General features: G+C 34.7%; 1 protein-coding gene and 1 pseudogene across 2 annotated transcripts in view; both read left to right on the top strand.

Moving 5' to 3' along the window:
• Positions 1–26,026, top strand: part of LOC120345440 (BCAS3 microtubule associated cell migration factor-like) — an 89,978-nt gene that overhangs the window by 16,732 nt on the left and 47,220 nt on the right. The gene's annotated exons all lie outside the window — the stretch shown is intronic.
• On the top strand, positions 12,466–17,605 carry LOC120345443 (guanine nucleotide-binding protein G(i) subunit alpha-2 pseudogene; annotated as a pseudogene).

The following is a 26,026-nucleotide window of genomic DNA, read 5'->3' as shown; positions in this document are numbered from 1 at the left end:
AAATGTTTCTATCCGTTTTTGAATAGCATAGCAGTTTTAATATTGTGCAATACACTATTCGTAAGTTGTGACTGGTATCGGGCTATACTCGACATTGTCTGCGTATTTTTTGCTGGCGAAGGCTTAATCGCAATTGTATACCTTATGTATCTTCTTATATACGCATAGCACTTACAGATAATAAGTCAAGTATATTTATTTGTAGATTGCACTGGGTTTTGGATTCAGATTTTTTGAATCACCATTGCTCCAGTTTCTCATTCACCGTCGTAAATTATTAAACATTGCCCAAATATGAATAAGTGTACTTTTTATCTTTGAATAAACGAAACAGTTTGTAATCAGCATGTTTCACTTGATGTATTTCTAAACCACAATCATGTTTATCGTTTTTTGCTTCCTACGGTGGCTAAATATTGATCGGTAAATCGTGTTTGTTTGTTGCGTTCTTGCAGAAATAAATTTCACAAATCGCGTGGTCTGGACGCCCACACCAATAGTTGTGAAGAATGGAAAGTAAATGGACAGTTCTCTAGAAATTAAATTTGTTGCGTAATATATAATCTTGAAATATATTTGTTGTATAGGAATAAAGCAAAATTTAGGATAATAACAACTTAAACAACTTATTTGTTTAGGGAGTCTACCTAAGTTGGATATACATGGTGCCCCCCCAGGAACATATTCAATATAGAACATAGATTTTGGGCAAAGCGTCCCAGATTACTGAAATTTCGGGTACATCCATGAAGTTGAATTGAATTCAAACTGATAAAAAAAAATCGATTGTTAATTTATATCTACTTATACACTCGATTCAATTTGGTTCATATTCATAATACGAATCGACGTGTTTACGTCAAACGTACGAATTTGTGTTTGCTCTTTATGCATAATGGCTCCATTCAACTCCAATTATTCATATTAATCCATTGCTGTTAAAAGGTAGCACTCATGGAAAAAAATATGAATGACGCTTTCGACAATAATTTATGTAAATTTTTATCTTGAGGATGAAAAGATTCCATAAAATATGCAATTACGATTTCTTATTATCGAACATTGATGAGAAAATTGTCCTAGTGCCATTCACTTATGCATAAATATTTAAATACGCTCAAAGATTTCTGTTGTCGACGCAGTCTATTTTGTATGTTGTCAGTGCTCCTGGAACAACCCATACTCGATTATATTGGAATTATGAGGCGTTATAGCTTTTAGTGTGCGAAACTTACAAAGTAGTAAAAAGAACTGATTTTTTGTTGTTATATGTGGGCGTCCATTAAAAAAACGGATAACCGAATTTACCGAAAATTAATTTATTTTTATTTAATCGCCTAATATTTGATGTTTTGACTTGTAACTACTAGACCGTAATGTTAATATGCGCCACATATGAAAAAACCACCTGTTTGGTAGTGTTTTTGTTAAATGATAATGATATATATGTAATGGTAATTATCATGATGGTTATTATCAAGTCTCTTTTTTTGTAATTTTCATACTTTTTCTTCGCCCAGAGCCGCAATTTCTTCTAAACGTAATGTAAATGCAGCATATATCAGAATCCTAAAGTATTGGTATTACGCGACCTTTATTTGTGCAGTTATAGATTGGGAACGATTTTTATACTGTTTTACTCATGATCAAATTTCCCCACTAAATTTGTCACTTATATAAATATATAGTTATGTGAATATTGATCATGATTCATGATCTGTAACATTTAGTAAAAAAGATTTTTTATATTTTGTTACTTAATTAAATCGCAAGATAGAATACTAATAATAAATGTAAATCAACGTAACCAGCTCATCGATAGGTAGTTTTCTCTTTAACCTACGATATCACCACTAAATATAGAAAACAGTGATTTCACAAATTACCTGTCTGTGTCATACTTGTTAACTTATGACCCAGTTTGGGCTTTTTAAGATAATAAAATTTGGCGGAAGGGTCGATACATTGTAGTGTAATTTGTTTTAAATGAAATCCTGAATATCTCAAAATTTTAAGTGTTGATTTGATCTCTCTTGTTATAGTTTCATAATGCCATTCTCCATTCTGCTTAATAACTAGCACTATGCGCATGGATATGTCGAATTTTATTCAGTTTTGCCTCCTCTGCTGTGTAATTAATATTTAATCCAGTTACGTGGGAATTTGTAATCTGTCCTTTTGCGATATATATAATAATAATGTACGATTGATTCTTATCCAGACTTAGGTAACTCAGGCTGTAAAACCGCATGATACTTGAACACCACTACATGTTAAACTCAGTTAGCCTGTTTATCGTGGTTCCCACAGTAAATAGTTCGTCAATAAATATTTTTGTAAGACGTCACAAATTTTTAGTTTTTCTCCTGGGACCATGTTTTGACTCATTATTACCGATGATTGTACGACAACAAATCACCCCTAAAATTTCCACGTCTACATTATAACGTCATATTTCGTGAATCATGCCTTCCGGATGTGATACTTGCGATATGCGAACAAATTATAATTTAATTTATTAAATCTATGTTTAGAAGACGGCCGGAAATAGTCCGACCTGTAGGGACAGAACGATATTACTACATATATGTGTAAATGTATACTTAGTTCTATGGTGGCTTTACGTCATTGGTTTAAAACTTTGAATTCATAGTCCAAGCTCTTGTTTTTGAATGAGGAATTGTTCCGGGTTCAAAGTTTGAACACAATCAAGCTACTTAGTCGAATTCGAATACACACATTCTAATCTCGTTGCGGTTATTTTAGAGGACGGAAAGTGAAATCTATGAGAGTCACGTTCCAAGTCTGGTGGTTTTCGTTTGTAAAAAAGTTTGGAATGTGTGCGGTGGCAAAACGAAATAAGTTGCGTGGAGGTAATGAGAGGTAACAAACAGATAACCACCCCACAGGGTTTGTTATAAGAAGACAGAAAATCCGGATAATTCTGCGTTTGGCTTAACCACAAGTATTTGACATGGTGTAGTTGTTGTCAAGGCAGACCATGGCTCAACAGTGTCTTAGGAAATGGTTTTAGCATTGAGGGATAACATCCTAACTTTTGTCGACTTAGGTGCATTCGGGCGTGACCTCCAAATCGTCAACTTCTTAGATGCGATTTGTTAAATTGAGACATTTAGTTTCGCTTCGTTCAGATATGTGGGGTATGGGATTGAAATCGAGACTCGAGGCCATATGCTGTAACAGTCTGCGAGAATCCAGCTTATGCTCTGTATAGTCGAGGATTCAGCGTTCGTACGTCATCGCTAATTTCATATATCTTTAAATACTGATCAGTGGCCTAATATTTGTATGCAAGCGTGCTTATACTTATTCAAATTTACCTCAATATAGACACCTGTCAACTCATTATTATGGTTACACAGAAAATGTTGACATTTATATATCAAACTATCACGCGGTCAGAAAACGACATATATACCATATTTTTAGGGTTCCATTACATTTGAACCCACGTACATTTGAACCCATGACAATTGCACCTGCATACTATTGCACCTATGGAAATTTTTTTGTTGTACGGATAGTTGAACCCATACTAACCCTAACCCATGGGTTTCAGCACCCGCATATTGATTGAACCCGCGGATATAGACCTGGGTTCAAATGTACGTGGGTTCAAATGTACGGTCACCTATTTTTAGTATTCAATGTCAGATAAAACACGATCTCATATAGACTAACTAGTATGAACATACTCCATTTCTCATCATGGAACAAGGGAAACATGTAACCGGGTGTTGTATTATCATTTGTGACTAAACGTTAGTAGCCTATTGTGTGCTAACACCGGTAATTGCGTTAATATTATATCGGATATTCTTAGTTCACTTTTAGTTTACTTTTTTGCATATCATACTCAGGTTCTCTTATGTGTACATGTAAATATTTTCTGACCCTTCCTAGTTATTACAACTTGAGCTTAGCTTTGAACATTTCCTACTGTTGACTTGAAGCTAAAAATAGATTGTTAAAATGTACTATGTAATCGTTTTCCATATTCAAAAATACACCGCCTCCAAACAGATAATGTTGCGTTCCAAGTGTTTAGAAAGTATTTGACATACCGTAATTCACAATTTATGTTCTATATACAGCAACTTCCTAATCAAAATATTCCTTACAAATGCGAATCATTACTTGACTGATGATCTGCATAGCATTTTATGTGAGTTGTAGTACGTGTTGAGGCTTGAAATGATATGCGTTGTAAAGTCAATTTCATTGGTTCTAATCGCAGTCTTCTTCATTTTTCATTTAATTTGTAAACTTTATATGTGTATATACGTTGGCCGGGTCGACACAAACAACTCAAAATTGAAGAAAGCGATACAGATAAAATACTGAGACTGTTGAGGTCTCGTCTTTCGAATATCTATTATTCACGCCCCTTCATGCATATTTCATTAGCCATTTGCGTTTTGATCCTCTTTGGGCAATTTTATGAGAGGTTTAACTCGTCCTACTATCGACAGAAATACGTCACTCCGAACCCGCATTTCTCACCTTTGCAGAAATGTTGAATTTAAATCATATATATGTTTATTTGTTTAATTCCGCGCATTTGATGTAATTTCGTGTTTTATTTAGTCGGTCGGGCTCATTAGCAAGTTTCGTGTCATTGATTTCTCATCGTCTAATGTTCTCACCCCTAAATTCCATTCGACATATCAATCTTGATCTACCATGAGATTTAAAACTTACTTAAAATCTGACCCTCGCTAAGTATTTTTGAATAAGCATACTTAAGTGATATAGCGTACAGTCATGTATTGTTTTTATATTTTGGCGCTCTTATCTGATGAAAGACAACTCTTTTTCGGTCAACGATTTTCTATTTATATTTTTTGGGGGTCCAATTATGCTCTGTTCTACTTTGTGGACAATCTTTTTCGTTTTTCGATTATCACTTATTTCAGCGTTGCTGTTTTAACTCTCGCATTCCCGTAAATATGTTTTTGATAAACATCAATTTCCGTTATACATCGCCCCGACGGTGACGTGACTAGAATTTACGATCCATCGCCTTCTCCTCAAACTTTATATCCAGAGTCAGAACTTGTTTTGGTTTTATAGCCAACGATTGTTCCTATTTTTGTATCGTGAGATTTTCGTTTTGTTTAAGGCGAAGGAATCTTCCACAACTGCTATATTTCAAGAAGCTTTTTTAAGAAGATATTGTAATCATTCGAACTAAAATGCAATAGCTTCTTGAAAGTCTTGATTTGCAACCTGTAATGATTCTTTCGAAAGCGAACTAAAAAAATCTGCAATATTTCTGTGTTATAAAACTTGGCATGTTTTCCCCAATGAAAGGCGATGGTCAGGTCTATTAAACGTATAGCAAGAGATACTGATGAGTTGGATTCCGAACAGTCTTGGCTATTTAAACTATAGATGTATAGAACAAATATGGGTTAGGAATAGAGTAATTATTCTTGAAAGTTATAATGTGATGGAGTCATGGCAAATAAGTATATTCGCATTTCAGTGGCAGCGCTGTGTAGTGATCATAGACAATAAATGGAAAAAGACTGCGTATGCTCACTATTTAATGCTTTTCTGGGTCGAATCACGTACTGTTATTTCATCGTATTATCCTGGTAATGGTTTCGGCGCTTAACATGTACTTCTATGTGAACCAATTACCGTCGTAAGCTTTGTGGAAATAATTCTCCCTCCGCATCGCGACGCTGGGTTTCGCCGTGCAACGATGCGGAAAGTGCCTGCTTTGTGAACAGACGCCGCCCATTCGTTCGGATTCATTGGTTCAGCGATGCCTCGGGGAGCGGCAGCATAGTCCGTAGTTTTGAATATATAGATATACATGGTTTGTAGGTTGAAAAGTTTGGAAATATTTGATCGCTTCAGATTACTTAAAACGTTTTCCCGTAGTTATGAATTTTACTGTCTCTGGGAGGGGTATCTTGTGCTTACAGAATGGGCGGTTATAATTTTACGATTGGTATCAATGACTGTTTATATTATGATCCTGAGTAAAAGTAATGGTCCATAACCAGTGTTTAAGACTTATAGACATAAGGCAAAGTGCTTCATATGTAAATATACTTTTACATGTTTAACATTTTGTAAACTGCTGGAATGTTTCTAGACGTTATATCAAGTAAAATCGCAAAGGTAGATGAATGACATACATATCGACAGATATTTTAAATGTTTGATAAAATATTGTGCAGAATATTAGGAAGGATTTTACACATGAGTTAAAATTGCTGAATTATGCACATTCCTTACACGTACGTGCTTGAAAGTTTGAAACGAAAGCGTTTTAAGGCCATTTACATTGGCGAGGACCGGGGCACAGGCTACGATTTACTGTTGTAACAAAATGATGACTGGCATACGATCATTTCTTGCCCTCCAGCTATACTATTGAGTGTTGGTCATGATTTTGTATTTCAACTGACAATATATTGAATTTCTGAGCAGCGACCAATCACCTGGTAACGAAAGAAAACAACAAAATTTTGTTCCAATATGTTTCGCAGAATATACTACCGTGACAATGTAACTGGTTTTAAATTTTTATTGTTGGGTCTGTCATCATACTATATAGTAGTATAGTTTCAGCTTAACTAGAGGATTTCTGGTCCATTTGTGATTTTTTTTACATTGTAAAGTCTTTCAATCATCTGTTACAACGAGCGTACGGTAGTTTCGAGGTTGGACAACACAACAGTCACTCAAGAGGACGTTTGTATACATAGCCAGTCTGTTTCGTCTGCTTGACTACTCTGTTTCGTACGCTTGACTAGTTCAGTTGCCAGTGGGCGTCCGGTTTCTTGCATTAATTTTGCACAGGACAAATAATTATAATTTGTTATCTGTTATATCCAGCTGAATGAATGTGTACATTAAGTACAAAACGATGTCATCACTTCTTACTTCAGATACGCCTTGCGGCTTCGTTTAAATATTTGTCTTCGTCTCTTGGCCGGGACAACGTAATAAGTGGTTAGATAGTAATATCTTTTGATATTACACTTCCGAAATAACACTTGGGATCCAGGTTATTTTTGATGCAAATCAACATCTGTCGTTTCCCCAGTTCTTTTCTACTTTTGCGCAACTAGTCTTAGCACAAATTTAATTAAGTAAATTTTAATAATTATCTCCAGTAGTTTTGTTCCATGTCATATTGCTATTATTGTCTCGAGCTTGATTTTGAACGGAAGACGTTGTTGCATTATAATGTGTAATTTCCGGTTGCGTGTAGCAAATCACGCTTAGATGTACTGCGGTGGCGGAATTTTTCTACTGTAAAACGTGCCGGAACAACATGCAAAAACTATCTTAATGTGTCGCATACATTGGACTCAAGAAAACCACTTTTTGCGCATGTTTTTTTTATCTATCGACTAGTCTTTGTCATGTCACACTAAAGCAAGTAGGGAGTTTTATGTACAGCTTTTATAGACCAATAATTCAATTTGTCAAACAAACTGCCTGTGGTAAATCTATGCAAACAATGCAATTAGCGCATAGATTTCGACAATCGCTGGCTAGACGATTAAGTATTTTCAATATGTATCTACAGATTTTGTTTGTTATATTTATGTAAATCGCGATTGTCGCTTATCGACAATATAGTAATCGATTAGGATTTGAATAAACAATTGCTAATAGTATCGCTCTCTAACTTTCACATTGAATTGAACATAGGAGGGTGGGATATAGAATAATGCATACTGTTCATAACAGGTGTATTGCGCACTGGTAATTTGCAAGTGGCCATTCTTTTTACATATGTATGGCCAATTACACATCGCTAATCTCGACTCAGTATCCTTCTTGAAATTGAAGTGATCTTTAAAATTACCGCCCTCTTACTTGTCCTGACACAGAGGTTTTATCATTTAAATCGCCTGGGGCATAGTTTTTAAAAACACTTAACGCGGCAATTACGAGCCCAATCGATATAGGTTTTAAGAAGTAAATAAAGTATTCTTTTCTTATTAACTTTATGGATGATTGTATGCCATTGTATTCTTTGATCAGGTTAGTTCGTTTTAGAACCAGTTTACTGTTTTCATCAATATATGTATTGGAGTTCTAGTGAATATTAAATAATTTATATTTATAGTCTCTGGGTTGATATAATGCAGTGTATGAATAATTGCAGTTCTGTGTATCATGCTCTTTCCATTATATCCGGAATAGAATAAGGTAAATGGTTCTAGTGTATTTAACACTTTGAATTCCACAGCCACTTTTTGTACTATTTGTTATACATATTGAAGGTAAAGAATTAGTAGTCGAAAATATACCGATTCGGTACTGAGACTTATGAAATGGATCAAAATCGATGATCATTGGGTTATTCTTTCAGTCATATTGTAAGCTTTTGGACACGCAATGCACGCACGCAACTATAACTTAGTCTAAAAATATGCGTGTCAGTAAGACCGCCATTTGCCTTGTATATTCAGAACAGTTCTATTCTGGTATGATTTATTGATAGAACTCGCCTCCATTCATGGTTTTAACTTCGAAATTTACGATTTCCTAAATAATTTTTTTGGAGTAAAATATGTTATGGTGGGTATGGCACCCAAGTTCTAATCAAGATGCCAATACCTGGTTTCATATATGAGCTCACAGTAATTCGTACGTATTTATGACAAAAAGGTTATCTCTTGGTTGGCATAATATCCTTCGCGCTAACTGTAATTTCTTTTCAATACGCCTATGGTGAAGAGTGCACCGTGTTCAACATTTTCCTTACTTCGCTTCTCTCTCCCAAAGGAATTATATCCGTGAAAATGTCGTTTTTATCAAACGAACCATTAACTCGCAAAATGCGCACAGCATACAAACAAAATTTTAGTTATTGTGATATTTATTCTTCCTATTATGTTATTCGAAATCAAACATGCATATATCAATATAAGATGACAAATAAGAAAATCTACAGGCATAATTGTTATATAATTATAATGTTGCATAGAGCGTATTGATTATTTTAAACCAACGACACAAATTACCAGACCGAGGGCGCAATTTCATTTTAGTGCAGAATTCTGTCATGTAGGCATATTTGGTCAGTACAATCATTAGCTATAGTTTATTTTGCATTTGGATTTGTTTCTTCAGAAACTTCCAATGTGGACACGCATCGGCAATATTTATGAATTTCGCGTGGATATCGTTGCATTTATTGCAGTGTTAATTCACTTTATTAATAAATACTTAACCCTAGCCTGTCTAGTAAGCATAACTGAGCTACTTATTCGCTTAAAATCAATGAAATGTGACGAATCACTTGTTGAAGTCATTTTGTGTGACGTATTTCCGGTGTGTCAACGCTGAAGCTAGGCGTAGGCTCATACACACCGAGTATTCGTTCGCTGTAGCTGTTTGGCATAGACCTGTCTGCGTAGCTGAAAAATTTTAAAGGCGCTGGTGGTAAGGTAATATTGTTATGATTTCATTCTGTTAATATCAAATCAAAAAGTCGGGAAACGAAATGAGTACTTTCGCGGTTGTGTACTTAGTATGCTATGATCGCATTAAAGGAAGCTTTATTTTAGCGATAGGCTGTAAATTGAGTTTACGGCATTGTTCACGGGTATTCGCCAGTTCCCACCGATTGCGAAAAGCATTAGCAGTTTTATCCACAGTCCAGACGACATTTGAAATGCTGTATTACGGATCAGAATACTAAACAGCATAAAGATCGTGGATAGCAAAGATGGGGGCAGTTAGTGAAAGTACAGCGTAATGCCTTGTATTTACACTGTTGATGGCACGCAGTCTATAATCAGTTAAAATATGATCAATACTTGTATTGAGACACGTCATTTCTGCGCAAGCAACCATTCATACCGAAAGCGCGTGTGCAGGAAACTTATTTACAGGTAGAAAGTAACAGGTTACAATAACCAAATAAAATTTCTGAATTGTAGCCTAAAATCGATTATACAAATTAAACTTAGAAAAGTCCACCAAGATCATATTTCAAACACTGTGGCTGCATTGTTGAAATACGTTTTCGTATGATGCTAGATGTTCACAATCTCAGGAATGCAATACCTTGAGAATTTCGATTATCAAAGTGTTATGTCAAAGAGTTATAAACTTTAGGCATTTTGATGAAGATTAAAAATTATTTTGTTTGTGATGGTTCTTGGAGTCATGCAACATAATTAAAAATTCTGCGACCATTTCACGTTGCTTTAACCGTTTTTCAATATGAGTAAAGGTGTTGCACATTTTGGTTTATATTATTGTGAGTTTGTAGAGGCTGTTTTTGCATAATATGTCATCGACATCCATTATATTGGAAGGTTCAAAATATCAATAATTCACGCACCGACAAAAGAAAATTTTTTTTTTCTGTGTGGCAATATGGAATTTCCATTGTGCACGACTTTAAAATTCATTTTGTAACCGGATCTTTTTAGCTAATATATTTGCCTTTTGTCGTAAATCATTATCACGCACTGACGCGCCCGGGCATTAGCATTGTACGACGTGCGTTTGCTCATTATAATTTCACTTATACGCTTTTGGTATAATACGGACCTAATGAAGTCCTAATTTTCGAAACCTTTTTATTGCAACTCAAGTCACTGGATATGTAAAGTTTCGATAATTTGACGTCCCATGGAGTTTCATAAATTACAAATGTCATTTAATGTCATAAATGAGATTACCTAAATGTTGTTCTCTACTTATGAATCTTTCAATAAATCATTCACGTAATCAAATAGAACAACTATACGATCGTTCAATTCAACTTTAGCCACATCCCAGACAAATGTTTCATTATGTATTTCCTCTAAAATAATAAGAATAAAAATTTTTGGGGCTGAATGGTTTATGACAATTTGTTCCCCTTCAATTCTAGTTTATTCAAGTCTTCATCCTCTGCTGTTGTTCTGTTGAAAAAAATAAAATAATAATAATCATTTTTAAATTCCAAACTGTCCAAACTACCAAGAGCGGTATCAACCGATAACAGGTAACTATTTGTCGTCTATAAATCTGTCAATAAAATTGATCTATTCATTTTTGAATTTCGAACGTTGTCGTGGTTTGCTTGTCGTTCGACCCTCTGTCGGTTTTATAACATTGTGTCCTTTTTAATTTCACATTTCGCTAATTGTGTGCGACTTTCGACCAACTTTATTACCGTTTGATGTTACGAGAATGGCGAAAATTGATCCAGTGAGCTAATGGCGACATGCACTCTTCCAAATTTCGCGCGTATGTCATGCTGCTAACATCATGTCAACGGCTCTCCTGGGAAAGCCATTATGTTTGGATAAAAATAATTGAATTACTTTATGTTTTGCTATTACTGGTTTCATTGATTTGTATGTATCGGGAGTGCTGTACGTTAGTTTATATAGCTTGGTATGGTAGATTCATTTTGTCGTTTTAAACGTGTGGCTAGATTCTTGCTAATAACCAAGGATATTTGATATAACAAAGCAAGTAGTTCCTTGCTATTTCGACAGTAATGCTCTATCTTCAACCAGCAAAGTCAAAGAACGGGATAATTTTTGAAAATGGCAATCGTTGTTGTGATTTGCGGAAGATGTAAGGTAGTTAAAACACATTATACGCTTTTCGTACTAGAAATAATTGCTATTCGTGGTCTCTGGGGTTTGTATGTTCGATGGTATTAAGTCGAAAAGACGAAAATGTTGAAATTTTGATAAAGTGTTATTTGAAAACAGTACAAAGAAATAGATGCTTCCTAACCTAGTATCAAATCATTGTTTGAAACAACTTTTGAGCAAAATATTCCAAGAAAAAGATGAAGGAATTTGAAAATCAGAAAATATACGGTGTAGTCATTTTCTCAAAAGTATTTTTCAAGTTATATCTTATTGGGTGGAAGCTCTGGTGTTAATCAACCGATTCTATTGCAATATCAGTGAAAAGTGGACGGAGGTGTAACAACAAGCGTCAAAGTATTATTGTATCACTACTATCTGAATACCATGACATTTTTGATAGTACGATTCAATCAAAACACAAAAGGACTTTTGTCATAAACAGGTTTCAATTTACCATCGGCAGAAGGACCCTTGAGTGTTTAGTCACGCGTTGAGTTTCGCAGAACAAACAATCATTTCGGTACTATTGTCGCTCGTTACGTCGCACATATCTATCCATAACAATACCATATGTTTCTGCGCCCGAGGTGCTACTTTCGTCGTTGTCCAGCCGTTTAAACATTTTCACTTCTATCATAGTGTGAATTGTAAACATCGCAGTATGAGAATTATCTTGATATTTAGCATGTCGGTGTGAAATATTTTGGCACTTTTCTGTCTGTATTTGTATAAACCACAGTTTGTTAATGGATTGAGGCCATACTTTCCAATGTCGTTTAGTAAGTCTGTGACGGATCAGCACTTTTTTGGAGAGAGGGTTAAAGGTTTCATTGCCGGTTTATACAATATTTTGTATAAGAATGTTTATTGAAGGTATTAGGCCGCTCATATGTATTATGAAGGTATTTCGGTCAGAGTTTGTTTTGTCGCTATGAATTATTGTTCAGGAATTATTGAGTTAAAAGGGGATTTCAAAAACATTTGATTATGAAACTAAAATCGAAGCATAGGCGTTTACATTTTTTTAACTCACAAAAGAGAATATGTATATAATATAATCGCTGAATTGTACCGATATCTTGGGTTTACTTTACACACAATCTGAGTCACCTTCAGTATCTTTATTGTGAAAGAGGAAGTACCTGATCTAAAAATAACACTCTGTTAGTCGCATTCGAAAGTTTTCTCCAACGTAGGTTTTCACGCATTCATGGTTTCTTCAATGGCGCGTAACATTGTTTAGTCACTATTATCTAACTGAACTATTCAGAATACATATTAATTCCTGGTCGAGATTTTTGCCCAGGTGGGATGTTTCAAGCTTTTTTTGCTCGGTTATAGTTTTTTGTTATTTGCAACATTTCCCAAGTATGAAGAATTAGAAAGAAGGATTAAAGTTCTTACGCTCGTTTTAATGTAATCCGGACATTCGGATCATTATTAAGCTTGTTTTTAGAATGTTGGGTTGTAAGCACGACTCTTGGGTGTGTGTTTCTGTTATTATTTATTTATGGATCTCCATTTCGCTGTTCTGGTCTGTCTCGCAAAGAATACCATACATGACTGTAATTCTTTGCGTAATTGATACGGATAACATCACACTACTCTTCCATCACTGATTCAATGTCATGTGTTGATTTAGATGCGTTTTGAGATTTCATTGAATTCTAAAACACCTACAGAAAGACTGACGTTTTGCAATACACTTTGGCAGGAAATGGGCTCACCGGGAAGTATGGTGCTGGGCTTCCTCTAGCGTGCGCCTTCTTTGTGCGCATGCTAATAATTCAAATAAGGCAAGCTGTGCAGTGCATGCATGTTTTGTGTGTTCGCGCGCAGTACTCGTGTCATACGGTCGCTGCGTGGGTAGCCTCATACATTATTATGACTCTCTACAGGGCGTTGTTGTATTTTTAAGTTTCTGACAGTACTTTGTATATATGTAATAGTTTCAAAAGACTGTTCATACCAGATTCAAGGAAGGAAAAGTTAGCTGATTTTCAATTGAATTTTGATGTAAATTTTTATTTTTAAACGTATTTATCATCTGTACTTTTCAGTTACTTTAATTGCGTATAAGAGACAAAATACCATTGCATACTTTTTGGCTGTCTGATATCTTGCCCGGCTATCATAATGGGTTGTACACCTTCGAAATCTGAAAATGATCGCAGTGCGATGAACAAGTCAAAAGAAATCGATAAACAACTTAAAAAAGACGCGGAAAATGCCAGAAAAGAAGTCAAGCTACTGTTGCTTGGTGCTGGTGAATCAGGGAAAAGTACAATTGCCAAACAAATGAAAATTCTTCATCAAGATGGTTTTTCAGAAGAAGAAAGACGAAGTTTTAGAGCAGTTGTCTACACCAACACTGTTCAATCTATGGTCGCAATAGTAAAGGCGATGGAATCTCTCAATATTGAATATGACGATTCCGAGAGGGAAGGTGATGGCAAAAAAGTTCGAGCCGCCGGACAAACAATGGAAGAAATCGATATTACAACGGATATAGGAGATGCATTAAAACGATTATGGAAAGACGAAGGCGTACAACGATGCGTAGGACGTTCGAGGGAATATCAACTTAACGATTCTGCTTCATACTACCTAGATGATTTGGACAGATTGTGCGAAGCCGAGTACATTCCCACCGAGCAAGACGTCTTGCGAACAAGAGTAAAGACGACGGGTATTATCGAGACAACTTTCCAATACAAAAACCTCAATTTTACGCTAATTGACGTCGGTGGCCAGAGAAGCGAACGAAAAAAGTGGATTCATTGCTTTCAAGACGTGACTGCCATCATTTTCTGCGTCGCGATGTCAGCATACGATCAAGTTTTAGCCGAAGACGAAGAGACTAATAGAATGGTCGAGAGCTTAAAATTGTTTCAATCTATCTGCAATAATCCATTTTTTGCAAAAACCTCCATGATTTTGTTCCTCAACAAGAAGGATCTGTTCGAAGAAAAAATCAAGAAATCACCACTCACCCTCTGCTTCAAGGATTACGATGGGGAAAACACGTACGCCGCTGCGTCGGATCATATAAAGGAACAATTCGAGGCAGCAAATAGAAATAACTCCATGAAAGAAATCTATACACATTTTACATGTGCAACAGACACTGGGAACGTGCGTTTCGTGTTCGACGCAGTTTCCGACGTTCTCATGAGAAAAATTATCGATAACGTGTTTGGTTCAGGATGATTCTATAAAAGGTGGGCGAGTCGATGTGCAAACCCTGAAACCTAATGCTGGGACGGGCGTCAATCCCGCTGCGTAATGGAAAACTTTGTAAGAACATTTTTGAGAGTTAGCACAAAGAATATACTTTTCATAATAAATCCCTCTTGTTTGAGGCAATTACGTGCAATGTTGCAAGTTGGCTCAGTTGTGCCCCACAGTAAATTTTGATTATGTTGTCCAATTGATATGTGACACCATATTTATGATCAAGTCTTATTTGATTTATGCGTATTCATTGGAAGGATTGACCAAATCAGGACAACTGGGGAGTTGGTACATTGATGTTCCATTTTTACTGTCAATGAGGATTTAAGCTGCTGCAATTGTTACAATATTAAGGAATAAAGGGTCGGATATAACAAGAATATGACCACATGAGGTATACACGAATAGAATATGAATTTTACGCTCCTAGTCCTCTTTTATAGCGCGATATTCAATCTTAGTTTGTTTTGAGATGGCATCCGTATGGACTTCTGGTCACCGCGGCTGTATGGTCCATATGGCGAGCTTGCGATAATGATGACTATAGGATGATAATTAGATTACCATGTGAGTCAATTCATCGCTTTTAGAGCCTGGATAGGCAAACCTGTTAGTCTCGGTCTCATCTGCAACCCTCCAAAATTGGCAGCGATTACTAATTGGACAAACATTGCATTGGTTTTAAAATCTGATTATCCCACGGAAATAGATTAGAACGACTTTTCGTTGACCTAAATAAACTATTTGTTGAGCGACTGTTGTATCCTGACTTTATTTTCGCGATGTATTGTTATTTTGACGTCTGTTTACCACTCTACCTTTGACAATGTACAATTTGCCCTCAATTCTTTTCAAGTATAAATTAAAGTCAAACATAGTGAAAAGTAGGTAGGATTGATTTCTCCCTTGTTTGCATTCAATAAACGTCTAAAATGATTTCACCCATTCAACATGAACGTAACTATACATGTTCACTGATATTTAGATTTTTTTCTCAAAATCTTCGATGATTTTTATGTTTAGTATACTTCAGTATAATAAATTTTTACAATTTAGTCGCGTTTAATATTTTTATGCTATGCCGCATAATAAAATAAAATACCTATTAAATATTATTGTCACTCATTTGCAGCATGTATTTATTTATTTGTTAAATTTCATAAACACACATATACATACATATACACCTGAACGTCCACCAGATTGATTATTATTTCTGGTTGTGGACAACGAATGACGGTTATTTCATAATTATGTTCGTATTTGTCACGATCAACTAATCAGTGGAATTTTCCAATTAGATGCATTATCGCAATTAGAAAAGTCCCACTGAATTTCCGCTGATCTATTATTATGCCGCTATGTCGTCTGTATTTTAAATTCTGGTTTGGTAATTACTTCTTTTCTGATAACGATTTTTCCCAAACAACTCTCGAACGACTGTAGCGAAGCATAATGTAGCAAATTTCACTCATTAGTAAAGACTCCACCATGCGTATACTTTGCACTATTGTTTCATAGATATCATTGGTCGTACATTGCATATATAATATTCAAGTCAAGCGTTTGCCATTGATATATTGATATCATTTTGCAACTTGTTCAAACAGATTTGCATCTCGAATGTCCCCATACTTAGGAGTTATTGAAATCAAAGTATTATATCATGACAACTTAGCAACTTTTAAACTAGAAGTTGTTAAAAAAATCAGAATTTTAAATTTTGACTACTCGGACCGATTTTATCGCAGGATTGACGTCTTATTATACCTCCAAGCCATCGCAAAAATGAACAAGCAAATCTTTAGGATCAATAAACACAATTGAACATGCGTCGGCCTAAGAGTCTGCTTTTACGGATCTCATTATGAATTGATAACGGCTAGAGGGAGGCCTGCTGAGCGTCATCACCACCCCCATAAATACGCTTGCTTGTATCGAGTGTAATAATTTCAGACCCCACCATATATTTTGGTTATCACACGGTTGTTCCCGTCCAGTCCGAATTTTATAAGCAATATCTCTTTAGAGGGATTTTTAGCGATCATAAATAAGCTATTGTTTTTAGCTTAATTATTTGATTGCCTTCTCATAATTTTGCAAGTTTGAGCTAAATTAGTCTTTTAATTGGGGCCTCGAACATTGAATATAACTAATGACTATGATTCATTTTTACGAAAATTAGGGTTGATGATTACCACAAATGGAGCTTGTCATCAGCGGATTATCGACATCTGAATATCGATCCCTGGTCAATAATGTATGGCACCTTCGAATCTGAAAGTGCGTTAGGAGTCCCTAGCCCATGTATGAAACACCGATAAATTCAAACTGGTTTAATAAACAAATTGAATCAGTATGATTATGTTCGATCATCCTAGATTTACCCTGGGGTCATATATGCTTATGCACATTCTAAGAAAGAACATATTTGGAACAAAAAGTAGTTTTACTAGACGAATGCCCAAATTTGGTATCCTCGTTAAGATTTGGTGTGGTGTGAAGTCATTATATCATCATGTCGTGTGAAGTATAATATCAATGTAATGTGTATCTACTATTACATTCGTTGAATTTTTCTATACTCAGAAAAAAGTCGATTCGTTTTGAATATTTTCTCTATTATGCTTAATATTATGCTTTTGGTTTTGTTTTTATTACGTTTGTCGTTTTTCCCCCTTTTATTTTTCATCTAGTAATGGTTATTGTGCTTATTGATTCACATTCATTGTTGTTTGTACTAATAAAGCCAAACAAAACCGTCATTTCTGTGATATGATTGTAATGGAAGTATTGGGTCAGGTGGTTTCATTAACAGAACTTGAAGGGAACGAAGTCGTCAGATTTCACCAGAACTTCGCTTTTGTATTAGGATATTGAAGCAATTGCATCTTGTCAAAAGCTTCATTTATAATATTATTAAGTGTTACAGCGACAAATGAAATCAAAATTGCCGACGCATAGATGCATAATAATGGGGTTATTGTTTCCAATTTCTATAAATCTATATTTTTAAACATCTTGAACTATTTTATCAACGTGACAGCACCGTACGTATGTGCAGCATCAACGTATGTGCATCACGAAGCAACAAAATTTTATTGAAACTGTTTCACAATTTTAATCGAGTAACAAGATATTGGGAAGTATTATTCAGCACCAACGGCGATCTGGTGACTCAGTCGGGTCAGCATGACTGGTTCGATTACTGCCGCATTGAATTGAATTAGATGTGGTGTACACTTTGAATATATTATTTATTATATGTAATACATTTGCATTCAAACCAGCGGGGTGGATAAAATTACACTTGAAAATATTTACAAATCTCTGCATCAATAGCAAAATAATATCCCAGGCAGAACAAACAACTTCTAAAAACAGTTATTCTCGGTATATTTCACATCTTATGAATATTAGTTTTTAGTGGTGACTTAGGAATTTCCTGATCGCCAAAAAATCGAAATAGTATCAAAAATATGATACTGAGGAGTAATAATAATTTGAATATATATTTTGGACATGTGTGAAGCTAATTATAACATCGCTTTAATATCCTGCCATACAACCTTCGTATATTACTATTTTGCATATTGACAAAAATGTGTTAAGAGGAGTTTATGATCGTGGTTAGGTTGTTCATTTTTTCTTGTAGTTTTTTTTCGTAAATGCCCGCAATACGTATATTTGGCAACGTTTTAGTGTTAGTATTAGTATATCCAATTTTTCATTGGTATCTACTTAATAGGTCCCGAGTAAACTATATAACATTTTCGTTTCACAACTTTACATTTACCGCTAACTTGACTTAATGTCACAATAGGCATGCAATCTAATTTTGAATGATTTTATGTTGGAGGAAATATGTATTCATAGAATGGCACATAGTTTCGAATTCAAACAAATAGGCTTTTCAGTTTTTCTTTTGCAGTAATCTATACGACCATTCAAGTTTGCGACTTGTGGGTTATGTATTTTTTATTTGGACTTTTTGCGAATGTGAAAAATTGATCAGTTTTCTAGACTAGACCATGGGTCATGGTTTCATAGATAGGCCTAATATTCTCCTATTCCACAACAAATCTAGTGAAGCCATACTCAACGGGGTTTTTGATCAAGTAAGCTTAATATATATTAAACCCTTTGCAAACTTTTTTCACGCCCCCAGAATACAAAATCCAAAATCAAGGTTCCATATTTTTAAGAGTTGTAGGCGGAACAAGACACGAGCGATGCGCTGATACCATGAACATGCACAAAATTTCTGTATTTCTTTGGGTGATGTAGGATTGAGAGTTAAAAAAAAATGATAAAACACCGTTAACAAGCTTTGAATACACGTAAATAGTTTTTGCCCCTTTCTCTCTACTGTTAATTCACATTTGGTCGTATTTGCTTATTTCTACTTTTAACACTTCCACCACGGCTTACTTTTATTTTTCAGGATTCTTTTAGCAAATTGTTTTCAGACCTTGGCACACTTATCACCATTTTACTCCCATTAAAGAACAAGCATTTTCACAAAACATTCACTTAGTTTGCAGTACCCATACTGTGTACTTGCCATAAAAAATCGTAACAGCAGTAACAGTCTAACAACAGCCATAACTGTCTATTTGGCAGACCGATTTCTCCATATAGATGGAGCCTCTCAAGTGACGATTGGGACAATATACCCATTCCTAGTTTCAACTATAATATTTAGTTTAAACCCATTTTTTAAAAAAATGTTAATTTGCCCAATTCCAAATTACACCCCAACAAAAATATGAGCTGAAAATTCAGCTCATCCTAAAACTTTGTAGTCTAATTCGTCTAGTGTTATTGATCTGCGAAGGCGATGTATTTTGGCGTATATACATGATAAGTCATACGTACCTTCTTCTAAAGTCGTCCCAGTCTGAATATACAGGCTAAGAAATGGCATTTTTCAATATTAGATTCGATTTGTATTTTGTTTTATATATGCCATATCCGTTTCGGATTAGAATAATTGTTTTATAGCCGATACCAAGCCTTTGATAAGCAAGCATACTTTGTTTGTTTGGTCTAAGCCGTTCAAATTCACATAATTATACTCCATTCGCCCTTTTTGTAAATATGACCCTGACCGATTAGAATTAAATTTAAATTGCTCTATTTTCAGAATCGCAATAAATAGGACCAAATTGCTATATATGTTTGCCTTCTAGCGTATATTTCTGCGGTATAATCTCTTAATTGCATAACTGGCATGGGTAACTGGAGTATGCAGATATAGATCGTTATTGAAATAATCTAACACTTTTCCGGAAATGTGGTTTATTATTCTGAGAATATGAGATGAAATTTATATTGTCTATGAACCAGTTATTGGCTTCATCGGTTGCAATTTTTCATTGGTTGTTTTATTCCAATTCAGATGGTACATTTTTGTTGGTAATATTGAAACGCTACTTTCGAATGTCTCGTATTTTCGTGTGATACTTCGTTTTGACGATAAAATATAAAAAATTGCACAACTTTTTTGTTTTTGTGCACTGTTTTATTATTATTGAAACCTATATAAATGTATGAATATTCATAAATTTATGGAATTAAAAATTGCAGAAAAATTATTCATTTTAACCTGACATACTTATTGGATAATGGTCGCTTATTGGCCATCCAGTAACGATGACTTTTCGATTGAATTTATTTAATCTCAGCGGTGCGATCTCATCTGGGGCATTAACTGTAAATAATAATAAAAACAAACGAAAAAAGTGTAAGATTTAGTGATAAAAAACTTGGGTTGATTCACATTCTCATCCAATAGACCTTATTCATTAAAAACCCATCCTACGCGCAAAAAGAAAAGTGATGTAAAAATTTTTTTTTTTAACCTTAGCTCTTATGGGGAATGTGATTACCAGAGCAGAAATTCGCATTTTATGTCATTTTCTAGATATCTTTCATTGTATACGTGAGCAGTTTTGAGGATAGAATATTTTTTACATCTTTTTTGATATTTTTATTATGATAAACATGGTCAAGATTTTTAATAATCGTTCATTGAAATTTTAATGAGCGCGGTGTTTCCGATGACGTCATTCTCACTAGACCATGAGATTCTGCCAACGCGCCGTGCTCTGTGGGATATGTGCTCCAACTGCTTGTGATAACAGAATACTGGAATACCGGTGCCGGGACCACAACTGGCGTTCAACGAAAGACCTATTTTGGTTTTAATTGGATGTTATATATTTCATGAATTCCATGTACATTTCTGGTACACCTTTCAAAACCCAATGGCCTAACTCAATTCATATGTTGACGGTACCTACCATGTACGGTACCTATCCCAAAATTGGTGATGTTCAGGGCTGGATTTAGACCATGAGAGGCCCCTTCATATTTCTGAGCTCAGAACTTCTCTCTCAATAACACCACATTTAATTGCTCAAAATTTGAAAATATGAAAGCATTAAACTTTTCATTCTCCCCATTCATGGGTGTGAATTTTTGATTAAAAGAATGATAATTTACTTGAGGCAGTTTTGCTTTCAATTTCTTTGATCAAACAACCGCTACAGCCATACTTTAACATAGAAACTTCCAGCAGAATGCGCAAATTTATAATTTCCCTTATTATGATGCGAACGACGCAATAATGACTGTTTACAATGTGGTTGAAACTAGTTGTGTACAGAATTTTCTACTCTGAAAAGCTTGATATATATATATATACTTTTTGTAGGGTTTAAACATGTCAAGTTTTCAAAAGAATTACAAACTTTGAAACCGAATTTCGAGGCTCTAGGTTTCAGCCTGCCTAGCCTATTGGTAAATCCAGCCCTGGTGATGGTCCCTACAGCAAATTTCTGGCCCTAATCACTCAGCAGATTGAAATAAATGGTTTTCAGCATTTATTAGCAAAGATAGATATTTTAATTAAACATATAGTTCAACTTAAAGCCTGTATAATGATATTATAAATATATGTCTCATTATTACTGCATTGTGAGAAGGCTTTCCACACTATCAAGTCTATAAGGTTTTAGCGTCTTCCAATGTCTCAGATGGAAACTTCAGTCTTCATTTCGCATATTCTTTTCATTAATGCCATTAGCATTTGAAGCTTGACTGATTCCAATGTACCTTTTCCATTGTTGTTGAATGTAATATCCTAAACGTGACTTCAAATCTTTTTCTCACCTCAATCATCACATGTTTGAATACCCGAGCTGACTTCTACTGATTTGTTATTAATTTACAATTTTTTTATAAATTAACTGTCGTACTTGCTAAGTGTCCACTAAGTAAAAATCTACAAAAAAAGCAGTGCTTAATAATGAACTACATTTTTAACCGAATCCAAAAATATTCCGTAACTTAGTCAACCCTTCCCCCGAGGAGTTTTTGTTAAAACATCTTAAATAACTGTTAATCTTGATAGCTGACTGTGATGGTCGTATCGCTCCCCAGTCTATACCGAATAACTGTGTGTTTTGTATATGATTTTTATTGATTCAATGCTTGTATTCTGGTTGACAAAATAAATCTCCCTCTCGTATTCAGTCATGTTTTTTAACCTAGTTACGAGACCGGTATTGTACCATTATAGGTTGGAGATATTCATCTTTTTTGTATACCGGTACCGTACAACTTGTCCTGCCTATTGGCAAGATGGCCAACATTTTTGTTCGTAGGCCTATTTCAGTACTTATTAAATAATTTAGTTTCCACCTCTTGCAGCCTTGGTACGGTACCGGTAGTTTAAATAACACGTCAGCATGCCTTCAGTAAATGATTGCTAGCTGTACAGGTATAAATGCGTAAAAACAGTAAACAAACGTGATAGAAATGGTACGGGTTATAGATTGTCAATGTTAAACGCTTCCAGTACCGGACGGACACGCACCCAAAGCGACATTAGGGCCGCATTTGCAGCGCATATCCCACAGAGCACGGCGCGTTGGCAGAATCTCATGGTCTAGTGAGAATGACGTCATCGGAAACACCGCGCTCATTAAAATTTTAATGAACGATTATCAAAAATCTTGACCATGTTTATCATGATAAAAATATCAAAAAAGATGTAAAAAATATTCTATCCTCAAAACTGCTCACGTATACAATGAAAGATATCTAGAAAATTACAAAAAATGCAAATTTCTGCTCTGGTGATCACATTTCCCATAAGAGCTAATGTTAAAAAAAAATTTTTCACATCACTTTTATATTTTGCGCGTAGGATGGGTTTTTAATGAATAAGGTCTATTGTTATTATCATTTCAGCAAGGGCGGCCGAAATAAAAATATTCATATTTTATTCCTAATCCATAGTGTTGAAATATTCTTGGATGTGGAATATTGAGTATGTTCTAAATTAGACTGTGGTCGAATTAGAACATGTAGAAATTTGAATAGATTGAACTTGTAACACAAAAATAGGTATGCTTTTGCTATATTTTCTACAGTTTTCAATGACCAAATGAAGCCAATATATTTTGCGTGATATTCCTAAACATATGATATGATTATATCAACCATTCTAATATTCAATTCGTTTTGAACTGTTGAACATACCTACTCTCTTTAACCTGGTTTAATTTCGACGGACAAGAATTTGACTCAAACGAAGTTAGATATTTCCGACATTTAAAGACATATGGATTAGAAGAATTAATACCAACCTAGATTGTTATTAGTCAGCTGAATTATACCAGTAATTCATGTTGAGTTTTGTGCAGTTGAACACTAAAGGAATTACTGCTTTAAGCAACTTTATGCATAGTGTACCTTGTCATAGTGGTGATGGTCCTCGTCTTGTTCTCATTTGTAAAATTTATAAATGGATCTTTCTTGCCTTAATCTTGGCCCCGGGCGCTCAACAACATAATTACAACCTAATAAATTGTGTTAATTTCTTCATTATATCTGAACTCGAGCGTTTTTACATTGTTTTTGAAAGTTTCACAGTAGTTCAACATTCTGTGTACTCATTGAAATCTCTATGGTACATTGAACTCAATTTTAATATAAACTAATCGTGTTTGTTCAACATAATAAATATCATATAATACAATACAACCACGTTTTGTTTTTGTATACATTTAAACACTTACTTCATATTTATAAGAATGCCCAAGAATGTATCGCCTTTCGAATAAAGTTATTTTTCAGCATAAATAAGTTGGTATGGAAAATTGCTTTAAAACTTCCAATTGTATAGTATTATGTTGCGAAATATGCCGTCGTGAGCATCATAACGCCACCATAGTTTGCGTCCTTATAGTAAGAAATTGTGTTAAGTTCTGAATATAATATAACTGAAATGATATTTTTGCTCAATATTCCTCATTGCTTTTACTACCCATCTAATTGAAGTAAATCTTAATGAAACGCGACACTGAAATACACGATCATACTCTGGCACAGTAGTTCCCGACCTTTTTCGTTAAATTTCCGTCTTTGACTATTTTGGAACTCACTTATTACCCCCCTATGCATAAATATACTTCATTTGTTCAATCTTTAATGGATCCATTGCTAGTGTTATACACAAGCCGCACTGGTGTTCTGCACAGCTCAGGTAGTTTATTACGCGATTTTATAATCGTGATACAAAATTCCTCCAAAAAAAACGCAAAATTCCTCCCTGTTTAAGAATTCCTCTCTGGTTGGGAAACGTTGCTCTTTAACATATGCCACTACAGTAATGTATAACTTTCAGTAACAATGTATATATAAAATATATACGTTTTAATTCACACGATTTTGTGGAATGGTAAAAAAAAGCGGATTAATTTCATAAACCTGATTCATTCACTCAATACGAATGACTGCTGCTTAAACTTGGAGTCTCCGCAGTTTGTACACTTGGGATTTTTCAGTAATAACTACATGTCGATATAGCACTATGATTGCATTTGCATTCATTGCAACTTGAAAATCGATGCGATTTTGATTGACGTTTTATAAACCTCATGTAATACCCCCAATTGCCATTATTTTCTGTTGTGCAATCAATGATGACATTCCGCTTTAGTCTTATACTATTGATAGTAGCAAATAATGCTCAAAGCGAGTTGGAATTTCTCAGTGTGTAGGGCATAGGTTGAATGTTGAATCATAATCGTGTTTTAAATTTCGCACGATTTATTAAGTATTACGTGTACAGATTTGTTTTTCTATTTTGAATTATTGAGGTGAAACCTGAATCCTTGTACTATATTTTATTTCTGGATGTGTAAAAAATAGTAACAACGGAAGAAAGTAAGAAATCCGTGAATCTATAAATTTTCTGTATTTTTCGTTTGTTTTTCCATTCTTTGCCCTGATGCAGTTCGTCTAGTCTAGTGCTTTCTGCTTTATTATTTGGAGTGCGAGATTAAAGCCATTACAACGACAGGGGTGAAATTATCAAATATCATTCAGTATGTAAATAGCGAATTAGATCACATCATACGCCGGACCGATGTTCTGATAGTAGTTGATTGTGGGCCGATTGATCTTATTGTGAAAAATACTCAAAAGTCGAAAACGCGCTAGAGTTGATGAATTATTTGAAAATTCGAACGAATTCGTCGAACCCCAAACCGTCTTCAATGGACCAAGCAGAATAGAATTTGTCAGATATAGGGGAACATAAATTGCAACACGCGAACAACATAACATAGTTATCCGAACGGGACTCGTTCTTGGTTAGCATTCTTCACAAAAAAAATTCTTCGGAATCTTCTCTAGGGGTTCGATCGAGCCCAAGTTAAAAAACACTTATCTAAATTATTGTAACCAATATTTAAATATTGTCTGATTTTCAAAATCTTCTTTCTTGTGTAGATTTTAGTTCACTTTATCATATCAATAAATATTGAAGATAGTTGTTTAATTTAGTGTTTGTCTTTATGACGGGTGTTTGTCCTGATTTGTAATTTACCTTTTTGTTTTTTTGTATCGATAACCGATACTGAAGTTGGCTATTCAAAACGTGTGTTGTTGTAGATCAATCATTATAAAATTAATATTTAAAGTATGTTTTTATTGCATATAGGTTTATTTTGCTATATTGTAGCATTGTCGGTATGAACTTATACTAGTGCGCCATTGTGGTGTCATTTTCATATGACTAATTACGCAATTAGTTATCATGTTGTAATATTTTGTTGGGCGTCCTCTCAGAATGAAGGACTTTTATTTAATTACAAAGCGGACACGTTTCG

This window comes from Styela clava, chromosome 8 (assembly GCF_964204865.1).
Source record: "Styela clava chromosome 8, kaStyClav1.hap1.2, whole genome shotgun sequence".
Lineage (NCBI taxonomy): Eukaryota > Metazoa > Chordata > Ascidiacea > Stolidobranchia > Styelidae > Styela > Styela clava.
This window is presented reverse-complemented; position numbering and strand designations above follow the sequence as displayed.